General features: G+C 43.6%; 1 protein-coding gene across 1 annotated transcript in view; it reads right to left on the reverse strand.

The window, feature by feature from the left end:
* Nucleotides 1-15,733, reverse strand: part of LIMCH1 (LIM and calponin homology domains 1) — a 292,250-nt gene that overhangs the window by 222,118 nt on the left and 54,399 nt on the right. The gene's annotated exons all lie outside the window — the stretch shown is intronic.

Below are 15,733 nucleotides of genomic sequence, written 5' to 3' on the forward strand. Positions count from 1 at the left end.
TCACAGGAAAAGGCACTTCAGGGAAACTGTTGGCAGCATGCTGCATTGTGAGATTTTCGGTCATTTCAACATGTGGGATGCAGGAGCATAAGATTTTCAACTGCAAACGTGAGGAAACAATGGTTCAGATCACATGGAAGAGTGCATTTCACAGCTGTCATCGGTAGGGCTTCTTTGGTAGCAGGAACTCCTTTGCATATTAGGCCACACACCCCTGATGTAGCCAATCCTCCTGGAGCTTACAGTAGGCCCTGTACTAAGAGCCCTGTAAGCTCCTTGAGGATTGGCTACATCAGGGGTGCATGGCCTAATATGCAAAGGAGTTCCTGCTACAAAAAAGCCCTGGTCATCAATCAGTTTACCTGGTTGGATGTATTAACTACAAAAATGGCATAGGAAAGGAAAAGGAACTTTCATAGAATCACACACGAAAACCTCTTACTACACAACCTGCGGAATACAGAGGAGCACAAACCTGCCTTTAAAAGTTCGATCTTTATTTTCTACATTGGATATTCCCTCTGCATTTACAAAATGAGAATTGGAGCAGGGGGAATAGTGGACACAGGACAAACATGCACTGACGTTCTGACTCTAGAGCACAATCTTTTTATTGGATAATGATTCTCATAGCAAGGTTGTTTCTGTGGAATTGCCCGTCCAAACAGTCTCCCAGGTCTCACAGGGCTGGTGCCATGGGTTCTGGTGCCCTAGGCCCCGCCCCCACCAGTCTTGGAAAGGCCTCTGAAGAGTGCAGGCGCTGCCCCGCCCCACCACTTTCGTCTTCCTGGGTCTGCACAGACCCAGGAAAGTGAAAGCAGTGCTGCAGCATAGTGGGAAGCGGCACCTGGTGCCCCAATAAGCCAGGTGGCACTCTAGGCGGCTGCCTACTTGGCCTACTCCTGCACACCAGCCCTTGGCCACTGGCAGGGGATAGTGTAGGAATAATTGCCAGATCCAGATTGGGAAACTCCTGGAGATTTGGGGGTGGAGCCAAGGACCTCAGTGGGGTACCATGCCATAGAGCCTCATCCTCCAAAGCAGCCATCTCCCCATGGGAACCAAGAGATAAGCTGTAGTTCCAGGGCATCCCCAGGTCCCACCTGGAGACTGGCATCCCTCGTCTGTTCTGTTGGCCATATCACACCAACATGCTTGTGGGGAGGGCGAGATAGAAATCAAACAAATAAATAAAACTGGTCTACTGCTAGGCTGAAGACTAGCAATCCTTGGTTTGCCTAGAAGGATATTTTTCACATAACTTCCGAGGGTTCACAGAAACCAAACTAAATTTGATGCCTGAGATTATTTCAATAATGTTAGCCTTACATATCCTCTCTTCTACACGTTCTCCGGAATCTTCATGTAGACAAGGGCTGAAAATTACATAAATCTGCCTTCCAAAGACATAACGGTTGCTTGCAAACAGCTACTTGCCTCTTTGTTTGTGGCAAATCAGAGCAGCTTCTAGATTACCAGCAAGGAAGCTTTTGAAACCTCGGCGCTCTCTGCCCCTCTCTTAAACTCTTAACATCCCACACAGGGGAATTTAAGCAAACAGACTAGTCGAATGTTCTGTGGATTAGTTTGCAAGTTTGGGCTTTATTATTAGCCCTTGTAATTCTGGCCTGCACAAGCCCCCAAGGGAGCTGGAGGAGGATTGCCTGGCTCTCTTCCTCAAGTCACTTGGAGGAGATATAGAAAGAAAAGCAGCTGGCTCCACATGTCAGATGCGCGAAAAGTGTCTGTTACAGAGTGGGACACACAAGAGTACATAAATAGGAAAAGAAATACACTTGAGAAGTTTCTGCTTTCTCTTGGACGCTACTGGGCTGTGTCTATTTTTTGTTTTTCTCCAGGCAGGCCCCACACATTCAGGGCCCCCAAGAGGGGGGTGCGCTTCCCACAAGATGAGCTCAAGTTCCACATGATAGATGCTTCACAAGTCTTGGAGTTCCAGGAAATGCAACAAAGTGGGTTTTATTAATATAAATGCATGGAAGTTTTAATTAAGCTGCATGAGCCCTGTTCAACTCGTCTGCTACTTTTTTCTTTCACCCTTTTGCAGAATTGTTTAGTTTTAGGGACTGGTGCCCTGGAGACAAAGTCAGCTGTTTTGTATTCTGGCCACCATCCTCTCGTGAAAAGCTTGCTGTTTCCGTCCATCTCTTGCAGACAAGCACACTCGCAAAATACTTCACTTTTTTTTTTTACTTCACTTAGAACAACAAATGCACTGCCTTTGAGCAAAGCAGACTATGACATGGGACTGGCTATATACTGAATTCCTCCTAAACAACGTGATCCTTGAGCAAAACTTTTAAATGTTTCTATTATAACTAGGGCTTTTTTGGTAGAAAAGGCCCAGCAGGAACTCATTTGCATATTAAGCCACACCCACAATGTCACCAATGTTTCACACGGGGAGTTTTTGTGGGGGAAGCCCAGCAGGAATTCATTTGTATATTAGGCAACACCTCATGATGTCACCATTGTTTCACAGAGCGCTTTTTGTGGAAGAAGCCCAGCAGGAACTCATTTGCATATTAGGCCACACCTCCTGATGGCACCATTGTTTCGCAGAGTGCTTTTTGCTGAAAAAGCCCAGCAGGAGCTCATTTGCATATTAAGTCACACACCCCTGACGCCAAGCCAGCCAGAACTGTGATCCTGTGCATTCCTGCGCAAAAAAAGCCCTGGTTCCACTTTGGATTTGCAAATGTTGGGACACAAAGTAAATGCCCAAGTTGGCCGGGCATCAAGCATAAAACCCAAGGACTCCAGCAAGTTCCTATGAAGACACCTTTTCTAGATTTTGCTCATAACTACAAGCATGGAGTGGCCAGATAGGTCAAACATTAGTATAGGAGTCAGAAAGTTTTTATTTCTTTTAGCTCTAGGTCACCAGGAAAAGTAAATTGAGCGGGGGAAAAATACTTTCAAAAAACTTTCTCTAGAGAGAACAAAAATAAAATATCACAAAAATGCATCTAAAACTCTATTTATGTATCTATCTGTACATACACAAGAGAAAAATGATTGTGTCTGATTAAAATGTTTTATTGTTTTATTTCATGTTTTATGATAAATTAAGTTCAATTGATTTTTATTGTTTGCACACCAAGGAAAAATATTTAAGCTCTCTCCACATTTTAGAAACTATCAATAGCTAGATAGAAAAATGACTGTAAAACTGTTCCAAAGATAGGTGAGGACTGAGCAGGGAAAAATATTCAAGCCAAAGTAAAACAACGATCTGTCGTCAGTACAACAGAAAACCCACTGCTCAAGACTTAATTTAAGAGCCTTTTCACTTTCAATCCAAGAAATTTTAATTAAATGCATTTCAATAACTTGCAAATATTTCTGCTCACATCATATATTACATACAGACAAGCTCAGCACATGTTAATTCTAAACTCAGAGACAATGTATACTGGAGGATTTGCAGAAAAAGGACACTTTTCATAAAACTCTGTTTACACAGTTGGGAATAATCCATTGCTGAAGGCATTATATAATAATTTTTCTAAAAAGTAAAGTTGATACCAGATGTTTTCATTACCTCCCCACAAAGAGAGAGAGGTCAAAATCTCTTAAAGATGAAGACAGACAGATTCGTCTTGGAAAGCATCTATGAAAAACCCTGTGAACCATATGCGCTCAGTGACTGCAAGGAAGACATAAAAAGTGATTCCCTTCGTTCCTGTGTGCATATAAAATATCACGTTCGTTCTCTTTGCTACACGTCCCAGTTCCAGAGATTGCTCTGGGGAACGACCCCCCCCCCGAACACATGCAACTCTCAGCTTCACTCTGGCCTTATTTTTAGCACCCGCTAAAAGGGGGGGAAGGTAACTGAGTTCCACGCTAGCACTCCCCTGGGTAGGTTGATCACCCAATACCCTCCCATTAAGATTTAGGCAGGGAGGGGTTCTAACAGGGTTGCCAATCACCAGTTGGGGCAGGGGATCCCACAGTTTGGAGGTCCACCCCCCCCCCACTTCAGGGTTATCAGAAAGCAAGGAAGAAAAAGGAAAATGTCTGTTGGGGACTCCATTATTCCCTATGGAGACCAAATTCTATAGGGTATAATGGAGAATCTATGGATATCTGGGGCTTGGGGGTGGGGGGCTGTTTTTTGAGGAAGAGGCACAAAATTTTCCGCATAGCATCTGGTGCCTGTCCTCAAAACACCCTCCAAGTTTCAAAAAATATTGAACCGGGGGACCAATTCTATGAGCCCCAAAAGAAGTTGCCCCTATTCATTATTTCCAAATGGAGGGAAGGCATTTAAAAGGTGTGTGGTCCCTTGAAATGTGATGGCCAGAACTCCCTTTGAAGTTCAGGCATGCTCGTCACAACCTTTCTCCTGCCTCCACCCCCAAAGTCTCCAGACATTTCCTGAGTCGTACCTGGCAACCTTAAGTTCTAACTGTTGCATAGTTGTACGTGCCCTCCCAGCCCCTTTACTTCACCTGCACACTCTATGAAAGATAACGAAGCTATTTCAAATATTTTGAAGCTGTCATGGAATCAGTCAAGGGCTTCTGAATACCTAGGCACAGGGGTGGAGAAGTGTGGGGCACAGGCAGGGGGTGGTGGAGAGCAAGGGAGGTTGGAGAGAGAGGCAATTGAGTATGGCCAGACACCAATGTCCCTGATCAAGATGGCCTTTGGAGTGGGGGGGCATGGCTCAAAATTAAGGGTGCATGGCCTCAAAATGCCCCACTGTAGCTACAGGCCTGACCCTGTCCATTACTACAATATGCTGCCTTCCATCTAACAATAAGCCAAGCTTGAAAACTGCCACTCACGTGGTCACCTATGGTTAGTAGGAATAGACACCAGGGTATCAGGAAAGGCATTTCAACAGGAGATGGGGATCCCCCCTTCTAGGGCCTAAGTGACTAATACAACCTTGTGAGGGAGGAATCCAAGTACACATTTTTACAGGTTAGTAACAGGTCTGGATTCATTTGCAACACTGCAATTACTGCTTCAGTAAAAATGCAGAAAGGCAGGAGGCTAACTGAGGATTAAAAGGGAAGAAACCAAAGGGGGGGATTGTAATAATGGATGACTTCAAACAACATCACATCAACAGGCAAAAAGTCGCTTGATTCTCAAGAAATGAAGGTGGATACACAATATTTTGGGGTCTCGAGCATAATATGTTTTTATTTATTCATCTTACTGGGAAGGAGGGGCTTCTTGTATCCTTCAAGTGCAGACATCGTGCACAAATACAGTTTTATGGGCTCTCTTATAGTAGGTTAGAAGATTTCACATTTGCCTCCAGTTTTTGCCTCTTGGTGAAATGGTGAGCAGTGCTCCCTCTAAGCTGAGTTAGCATGAGCTAGCTCACACATTTTTGTCTTAGCTCAGGAAGGATGTCCCCAGAGCACACTAATTCATGCAGTAGCTCCCAACTTTAATGCCAGTAGCTCACAAAGTAGAATTTTTGCTCACAAGACTCTGCAGCTTAGAGGGAACATTGGTGGTGAGCCAGTTTGGTATAATAGTTAAGTGTGCTGACTTTTATCTGGGAGACCCAGGTTTGATTCCCCTGCTCCTCTACTTGCAGCTGCTGGAATGGCCTTGGGTCAGCCATAGCTCTCGCAGAGTTGTCCTTGAAAGGTCAGCTTCTGGGATAGCTCTCTCAGCCCCACCTACTTCACAGGGTATCTGTTGTGGGGTGGGGGGGGAGGTAAGGGAGGTTGTGAGCCGCTCTGAGACTCTGAGATTTGGAGTGGAGGACGGGATATAAATCCAGTACCATGATCATCTTTTTTTTTTCTTGCACTCTTTTGCAAAAATGACTACACGCAGTCACTAGTTTATAAACACACACATCACTGGGTTGGATGCTAAGGGTTCCTTACACTAAGCTGGAGCCTAAGAACCTCTTCCACTAAGCATTTCTTGAATTTCGAAAGCTTTCCTCCAACTGAGAAGGACTTCTTTCTGATGGAGAAAACCTCCTGGTGAATAAAAGTCTCTCTCTGTAGAAGGAAATCTTCCCTCTTTCAGAGGAAAGATTGGTGGAAGGGAGTCAAAACAGGAGGTTGAATGAAACCAGCATTTCTGCTAGTGGGAAAAAAAGAGAGGAAGGGGACTCCTCTCACCAGCCCTGTCTTTGACCACAAATAAGTTATGTTGGATGGACAAAAGCCAGGTGGGAAGGGGACAACAGCAAGCAGGAAGACTGGCTGAGAGTTGGGACTCAGCAAAAACACTGATTGGATCTGACCCACTGTGTCGAACCATATTCATCTTGACTTAGTATTTTATTCTTCATCCATCCATCCATGAAAGCTCAACAGGACCAGCTCCAAAGAGGAGGAGGAGGAGGAGGAGGAGGAGGAGGAGGAGGAGGAGGAGAAGAAGAAGAAGAAGAAGAAGAAGAAGAAGAAGAAGAAGAAGAAGAAGAAGAAGAAGAAGAAGAAGAAGAAGAAGAAGAAGAAGAAGAAGAAGAAACTGCAGATTTATACCCTGCCCTTCTCTCTGAATCAGAGAGCCGCTCACAATCTCCTTTATCTTCTCCCCCCCCCTCCGAAAAGACACCATGTGAGGTGGGTGGGGTTGAGAGGGCTCTCATAGCAGCTGCCCTTTCAAGGACAACCTCTGCCAGAGCTATGGCTAACCCAAGGCCATTCCAGCAGCTGCAAGTGGAGGAGTGGGAAATCAAACTCAGTTCTCCCAAATAAGTCCGCACACTTAACACCAAGCTGGCTCTCTGCTGCTAGTTCTACTATATAAGCCTAAGTGGTCATTTTTTTTTTCAAATCCATTTGTCTGTGTAAGCAGAAGCTATTATTGTATCATTATCCCATTTTATGAGCTATTAGCAACTGATGGGCACTCTCCACCACCACTTAAATCACTATCAAGTCTGGCAGATAAAACCCACTAGAGTCATTCACAATTACTAACATTAGGCAGAATTTGGCAAGACATTCATGTACTTATGTTACTAGTCTTGCCATATTTTGACAATGCAACAGATGTTCAGAATATTTTTATTTGGCATCTTTAAAAGGAAGATGTTGAAGAAAGGTTTTTTCCAAGGTAGAAAGTTCTGTGCATCATGGCTTTACTGGCAGGGTCTTTACAAGTTTCTTTTAAAATTGATTTTCTTTAGTTCAATTCAGCCATATGTACATTAAGCAGGGCTTTTTGCACAGAAAAAGCCCAGCAGGAACTCATTTGCATATTAGGCCACACACCCTGACATCACCATTGTTTCACACAGGGCTTTTTTGGTAGCAAAAGTCCAGCAGGAATGCATTTGCATACTAGGCCACATCCCTGACACCAACCCAGCCGGAACTGTGTTCCTGTCTGCTCCTACTCAAAAAATGCCATGACATTAAGTACTACAAAAACTGCATATTCAATTAATGGATTACTAAGATATAATATACAGTTAAGTATAATAAAAGAGCCCCATGGCACAGAGTGTTAGAGCTGCAGTACTGCAATCCTAAACTCTGCTCATGACCTGAGTTCGATCCCCAGCGGAAGCTGGGTTTTCAGGTAGCCGGCTCGAGGTTGACTCAGCCTTCCATCCTTCCAAGGTTGGTAAAATGAGTACCCAGCTTGCTGGGGGGGGGGGAAGTGTAGATGATTGGGGAAGGCAATGGCAAACCACCCCTTAAAACGTCTGCCGTAAAAACGTTGTGAAAGCAATGTCACCCCAGAGTCAAAAACGACTGGTGCTTGCACAGGGGACCTTTCCTTTCCTAAGTATAATAAACAATTTAAGAACCCTCTTGTATCTCTCACTAGTTTCAGCATTTTTATCATAATTTTTTGAGTTATATGCATAACTATCAGTACTGGAAAACTGATTATTATTACGATCATGCATGCGAAGCACTCTGAACACCAAAAGCACCACAAAAGTATTATTACAATTTGCATGGCTTATTTTTGCTAACCCTAAGGATGGAACACTCCATTCTAAAATATTCTGGTTTGCTTAGATGAAGGGGACATTCACTGGCTTGTCACTGTTACCAGCACATGATTTGAGAGAATAGATTTTGCAGCATACAGTCGGAGGGAGGGGTTTTTTAAACATACACATGCCTATCTCCAGCATAGGGGCTTTCTTTTCCAGGGGTGAAAAAGAAACATTGCACATATTTTTATATGGCAACCAAAAGGGAATGAAATTACACTGCATTATTCTCCTAACTTGGGTGGCTTTCAAGCAAGAAAGTAATTCTTAAATGAGAATCCATGGGTGTGGAATTACAGGAAATGCTTGAAGAGGACTAAAAGCAACACACACTCAATTAAGAAGAGGCATATAATATTCCTAAGCAAAAACAAAAAAATGGATATAGTTCAATAGTTCATTAGTATTACTAAGCCTACATGCCCCCAAAGGGGCCATGACTTAGTAGGAAACATGTTTTGCATTGCATGCAGAAGGTTCTAGGTCAGGGGTAGCCAAACTGAGGCTCAGGAGCCACATGTGACCCTTTCACACATATTGTGTGGCTCTCAAAGCCCCTACCACCTCATCGGCCAGCTTGGAGAAGGCATTTAAAGTTAATGTTGCTTTCTTCCCACCTCTCCCTCCCTTCTCCCTCTCCCCATCCATTTGCCTTCCTTCCCTCCCTCCCTCCCACCTCTGACATTCATTCTGACATTTATTCTATGTGGCTCTTACATTAAGCAAGTTTGGCCGCCACTGTTCTAGGTTCAATTACAGGTATCTCCAGGTCTTTGTTTGTTTGTTTTAAGTTTTGAACTGATTGTTAGCCGCCCTGAATCCGTGTGCGGAGAGGGCGGGATAGAAATTAAAGGTAACAACAACAACAACAACAATAATAATAATAGTTTTTTTTTTTAAGACAGCACGACTGGGAAACATTATGCCTGAGACCTTGGTGAGAGAATATCCAACAACCAGGCATTTAGAAGAAACTGCAAAACTGCTGCCATGGGAGGCAATTACAAAACGCTGGGATTTTTCAGGCCAAGTATCTTCTATGGGGAAGCTATTTCTGAACGGGCGATCCCTACAGAATGAAATGTGATGCCCCCTGGGGGCTCCTGAAGAATCTCCTTTTCTAACAAGGCAGTGGAAAGTTCTTTATTTTGAAGCAGCAGCAGTGTGTGCAGGAGACCTATCAGGGAAACACATCGGTAGGTGCCAGCTAAGGATCAGTGATCTAATGAAATACGCAATTGTGGCATATTCAACATCCCTTGAATTTACACAAAAGGTGCTATCCACAGAACAGTATAAGTAGTACCAGCAGGGGTCGTTTTGTAGAAAAATAGGTGGTGGAGTTCATTAGCATAACCTATTAGTATATGCCACACACACACACCCCAGCAGCCAAAACCAACCTGACACAAGAAAGGAGAGCTCCGGGTGAGCAAGGCCTGCTTGGGTTGGCTAGAGATCCAGACAGACCAATCTACCCGCCACCCATAATCACATAAGAAGTGGAGAAAGGGTGGCACAGGCTTCTCCAGGGATTAATGAGGGCTGCTGGGGGCGTGGCAAAGCTCTTGGTGGCTGGCTGACTACTCTCCTAATCCAGGGATTGTTATGCAGCTACACCTACTATTCAGTGGACAAGGTAGGTGGGGAGGAAGAGGGGAAAATACCAGAAAGGTTCAGGAGCTGTGCTCCTGTGAGCTCCTGCTGAATTCAAGGTCTGAGTACCAGCAAAGAAAGACAGTTAAACAATTTCCATGTGGCTTTGTCACAAGGAACAGGAGTCAGGACTGTCGCTGAAAATGTATTGTAGTAAACATATTTTTTTCTCCTTTTCCAGATTCTCATTTTTCTGGCTTGCATGTTCCTGTTACTTAGGGGAGGTATTTTGCTCCATCCACTGATCAATTCAATATTGCATCACTTTATGTCCAGAATATCTCCCTACGGATTTAAACTGTAAGTTTTTATGGTGAACATACGGCAATGTAATATCAAATTGACCAACAGAGGGAGCAAAATGTGTGCAGAACAGTAAACCAAAGCAAAGGAAAACGAGAATGTGGAAAAGCCATAAAAGCCATACATTTAATAACAGCCAACTTTACCTAACTGATGAAGTTACAGATCCAGTAGTACTCCTGCTCAGTACAGAAAGAACTGTACATTTGGACTTTTGGTTATGTGCCTGTCTGTTAAACTGATGGCGTGATGCTACTGTCTGAGGGTTATGGCTGAATTCTCCAAACTGGAATACCCCTGAGCATATTTATACCTGTTAGTATTACTCTGAGGATGATATGTTGTTTCAATAAAAATCCTGATAAATGCATACAGACCTGAAGGCTCATCAATTAACTCCTTTTACAGTAGATGCCATCTTGGAAAAAACAAGGGAAAAATCCAAATGTAAGCCAATAACTACAACTGGAAACTCGCCGGTGTGTCACATGGATTTATTACATCCAATGTGTCACAGTCAAAATGTGTTAGGCCTGCATGCAGGAACATCTGTTTTTAATTACCACTGTGGAACTGTATTTTATGAAAAGCAATTTTTGTTTTTTAAAAAAATGTTGGCAAAAGATAGAGCCAATTCACATGACAAATGGGCACATGGTAGCCACAGGAAATCCACTTGAAAATCCAGTGCATGCCAGCAATTTCACATATAGTTCATCTTGTGTACATCCCATGGAAATCCACAGAATACTAGAGCCAGATTCTTATGTTATAGAAAGAGCATGGTTGTCGCTATTCTGGTGATCAGGGCAACAGAAAAACCAAGAAATCATGCAGTATTGCATAGCAGCTCCCCTTTCCTCAAAAAGTGCAGTTTTTGCACCTTTCCCCCCACCCCACCCCCAAGTCAGGAAAGGCACCCTTCCTGGTCGCTCACCCACTTTAGTATCCAGCCAGGAAGCAAACAGAAGAAGCAGTTGACTGGTAAGCATGAAGGAGCCCAGAATTTTTAAAGGGAAACTCTGTTCTGGTGTGTTGTGATGGCAGGCTGCTGGTTCTGTGGGGGGCGGGATGTTGCTGGGCGTCAAGAGCTTCAGGACTCCCCCCCCCTCCCTTGGAAAGCCCACTTGTGGTGCTTTCTGCCCCTTTCCCAACCTCCCCCAGTCAAGAAAGGCACACTTTCCAACCACATTCTTAGTATCCAGCCTGGAGGCCAGGAAGCAGGAGAAGTAGGCTGCTTCCTCAACCAATGTGCATAAGAACATAAGAGAAGCCATGCTGCATCAGGCCAATGGCCCATCCAGTCCAACACTCTGTGTCACACAGTGGCAAAAAAAACCAGGCACCATCAGGAGGTCCATCCGTGGGGCCAGGACACTAGAAGCTCTCCCACTGTGCCTCCCCCCAAGTACCAAGAATACAGAGCATCACTGCCCCAGACAGAGAGTTCCAACAATACACTGCGGCTAACAGCCACTCATGGACCTCTGCTCCATATGTTTATCCAGTCCCCTCTGTCTATTATTGCAGCTGCCACCACCTCCTGTGGCAGTGAATTTCATGTGTTAATCACCCTTTAGGTGAAGAAATACTTCCTTTAATCAGTTCTAATCGGACTGCTCAGCAATTTCATTGAATGCCCAAGAGTTCTCATATTGTGAGAAAGGGAGAAAAGTACTTTTTCCTCTACCTTCTCTATCCCATTCATAATCCTGTAAACCTCTATCATGTCACCCTGCAGTCGATGTTTCTCGAAACTAAAGAGCCCCAATCGTTTTAACTTTTCTTCATAGGGAAACTGTTCCAACTCTTTAATCATTCTAGTTGCCCTTTTCTGCACTTTTTCCAATGCTATAATATCTTTTTTGAGGTGCAGTGACCAGAATTGTACACAGCATTCCAAATGAGAACTGATGTAGCATCCAGAGGAGAGATGGCCATGTGACAGTTAGTCCTGAGGGGAAACGACGGAAGTGGATGGCAAAATTGGGTGGGCGTTCAGAGGGAGGGAGAGGAGAGCGGTGGTCTGGTGGCCTCGGCCGCTGTCGGCAGTGTCTCCTGAAGCCATGGATGATAGGGAGGGAGGGAGGGCAGGAGACTATGCAGAGTGGGGCATGGGCCAGCAATGTTGGCCAGCTGAGGCAGAATAGGAACACTAGAGGCAAAGGGCTGCATGAGGCACAGTCGGAACAGTCGAGGCACAAGAGAAGCATCCTTCTGTGGAGACATTTGGCAGGGTTTTCATGTCCATGGGGAAAGTGGGCGGGGAACAGGAGGGGGCCCAACCAATGGCATGCAAGTTCTGTTGACTGGTTGTTCAAGGATGAATGGCTGATGCGGTATGCACCACAGCCAATGGGAGAGTTGGAAAGTGCCAGTACACAGGGCTTTATGTATGTATAAGACATTGTCTTACTGACATGAAATGGCAACTGCGTGTATCTCCCCTTACACAGTTGAATTACCAAATCATGATGGCTGAAAAGGCCTTCTGACTTCGCCAGGGTTTTTTTGGTAGAAAAAGTTCAGCAGGAAATCATTTGCATATTAGGCCATACCACCTGATGTCAACACTGTTTCACATAGGACTTTTGGTAGAAAAAGCCCAGCAGGAATTTATTTGCATATTAGGCCACACCCCGTGATACCAAGCCAGCCAAAACTGCGTTCCTGTGTGTTCCTGCTCAAAAAAAGCCCTGGACTTCACCATTCTCAGTGGTGAGGCTAGGCTAAGTGACAGAACATCTGCTTGGCATGCAAAAGGTCCCAGGTTCAATCCCTGCTATCTCTAGTTAAAAGGATCAGGTAACAACTGATGAGCAAGGAAGACCTTTACGTGAGACTCTGGAGAGCTGCTGCCAGCAGAAGTCGATGAGACTAACGTTGATGGACTGAGGGTCCGATTTCAGCATCAGGCAGCTTTATGTGTTCAAGAGGTTGGAGAAGGAAATAGTCTGTAATTAACTCAGCTATAAAGCTTATGGGAGAAAAGTTCAGAAATGGAAGGGGGGAAAACCCTCAACAAACTCATTTAAAAGACTACATCAACTGATGCAGTCAACAGTTGGTAGGAGATTTTTTTATGTGTCATCAAATTATGAGGGCATATGTTCTACTTGCAGAGGATCTTTTTGTGACACCTATTCCATACTTCAGCTTTAGCTAAAGTTGTGTGATTGTGAATACATACATAACATACAAAACCAGAAACTGTTGCTTCAAATCTGGGACCCAATGCACAATTCGGAGAAATGAGAGTTCTCAGATCAAAACGGTCACTTATCAAGATGCTAAAGGGGGGGGGGGGAGGAAATATTTTAAAATAACTAAACTTGGTTGGTCTTAAAAGTGCCACAGGCCTCACACTTGATTCTGCTGCTTCAGACCAACACAGCTACCCCACCTGAATCAAAGTTGTACTGTGTATTAGATACGCATGCCAAAGCCCTAAAGCCCAAGAAAAAGCACATTTTATTTTTGCAATTCCAACTCAAGTATTTCCATAAGCAAGCCTTTGATTCAGAGCTGTGTTATGCCGTGACTTTACAGGAGACATAACATTATTTGGCACAGAATTCACCTTCCTGAGAATTCCGTCTCTCTTGGTACAAAACTGCCCAAGTACAGAATTTTCTTTTGCGCATATTGATGCTTTGAGTTTGAACCTTGCTACCCCAAATCACTGGAATGTTTTAAACTATTATTGCAATCTGCCTTGAACCATAAGGAAAGGTGGAGTATAAACTAAATAATCAGGGGTAGCAGACGGTAGCTCTCCAGATGTTTTTTGCCTACAACTTCCATCAGCCCCAGCCAGCATGGCCAATGGCTGGGGCTGATGCAAGTTGTAGGCAAAAAACATCTGGAGAGCTACCGTTGGCCACCCCTGAAATATATCTACTAACTTGTAGATTCTAAAATCTGAAGAAATAATCTTGCTTATTGATTCACATATCTCCCTTCTCCCTTCTATTTCTATATACCAAAAACTTAGCTTTCGTATTGATTAGACAAAGATTGGTTGATACTGAATTGTAGGTTCTCAAAAGCCTTGCTAAAGGCAGATGTTCACCCTTGAGTTTGGGATTTTCACCTCCTGGGTTTAGGGCTGAATATCTCACCTGCCTAACTGCCCCTTGGCAACACAGAGGCTATTCGCTAGCTAGGTTCAATGTGCTACCATCTGCAATACTTCTTGGAAGATTCCATAAAACTCCCTATGCTAACAGACTATGCAGTTGTGTATGTCCAGAGATAGAAACTTTAGAATATGTGTTCTTAAACTGTACTTTTTATTCTGAGCTGCGCTCCATTCTAATTGAGCCCTGCTTAAGTGAGCAAACAGCAAAGCCTGACAAATATAAAATTGTCCTCTTGTTGTCAACTCAGAACCAATTGCTAAATTGGTTGTATAAGTTGGTCTGGGTGTTTGGCAACGCTAATGAGGAATAATTAAAAGTGCAGCAGAAGTGACTTCAGCAGAAAACCGAGAGGCAGGTGATTATAGGAGAGATAGAAGAGACTTAGCCCAGGATTTTAGGAAACGGGGTTTTCCAGCCCAAGTGGTAAATGAGGCTATTAATAAAGCTGATTCCATAGACAGAACATGTCTCTTTCAGAACCATGAGGATAGTCGGGAAGAACAATTGACTTGTGCTTTTGACTACACTCCCCTTTCTTCTAAAATTCGATCTATGATAAACAAACACTGGCACCTGTTGAGTGATGTGCCAGGGTATAGCAATAGACCACATAGGACTTCGCAGAACTCATAGTATAAGAGATTTGACTGTGTACTCAGACATCAGAAATAATGACCAACACAATAGTGAACCTGTAGTTGGAAATTTTCCATGCAGCAGGGGCAAAGTCTGCCCTTTAGTAATACAGACTAAAGAGTTTGTGCATCCTACAAGTGGAATTAAAATTAAGTTGAGACATTTCAGTTCTTGTTTGTCACGGAACATGGTGTACGCGATCCTGTGTAGCTGTCCAAGAATTTACATAGGCAATACTACTAGACAAATAAGGTCCGGATCCTGGAGCACCAGTCTCGGGTTTGTCTTAAAAATATGGAGGCTCCTCTCAAGGAACACTATGTAGCTGCAAACCATACTGATAGGGACATGAGGTTTTGTGTTCTGTATAAATATCAAGGGACGAACAAAACTCAAAGTGAAATCCAAAGGATATTACTCAGGGAAGAAGCTGCCCTGATTTTTAAAATGAATGCGCTAGAACCCATAGGTTTAAATTCAGCCCTGGATTTATCTTGCTTCTTATAATTAAAGTTATTTTGGTATTTAATTTTCATTGATGACCGAAGCAAGTGGTACATAATAATAAGGCTCGGGTTCCCAGCCCTTAGGTTTGAATGTCGCTTTAAAAAGTTTTACCAGCTGTTTTCAATTGTAAAGATAAAGGTCAGATTGTGTGGGAAGATTCTTTGAGGTTTTCTCCAGAGCTTGTGTCATAGGAAACTGTTATGTTGGGTGCTGATGAGTTGTGATGCCCTGAGAGATTCAGATAAATTGTATGAAGTTTTGAAATACGTGTTCGAATGATGCATTGTGTTGGTTACCGATAAGTTGGATACATCTCTCACATGAAGAAACAGTATTACAGGCTTTACTGTTAGAGGCTGATGATTATCTATCACATATCAAACTAAAGGATGGAAGTCTAAAGTAATGTCTTAAAATTGAAAAAAACTTTTCTGAAAAACAAGAACTATCTGCATTTGCAACACGGTTGACACTGGCAGTTTATTAGTCCCGCAGAGTCGGGTGAATAGTCTTCAATCGTCTC

This window comes from Heteronotia binoei, chromosome 9 (assembly GCF_032191835.1).
Source record: "Heteronotia binoei isolate CCM8104 ecotype False Entrance Well chromosome 9, APGP_CSIRO_Hbin_v1, whole genome shotgun sequence".
Classification (NCBI taxonomy): Eukaryota; Metazoa; Chordata; class Lepidosauria; order Squamata; family Gekkonidae; genus Heteronotia; species Heteronotia binoei.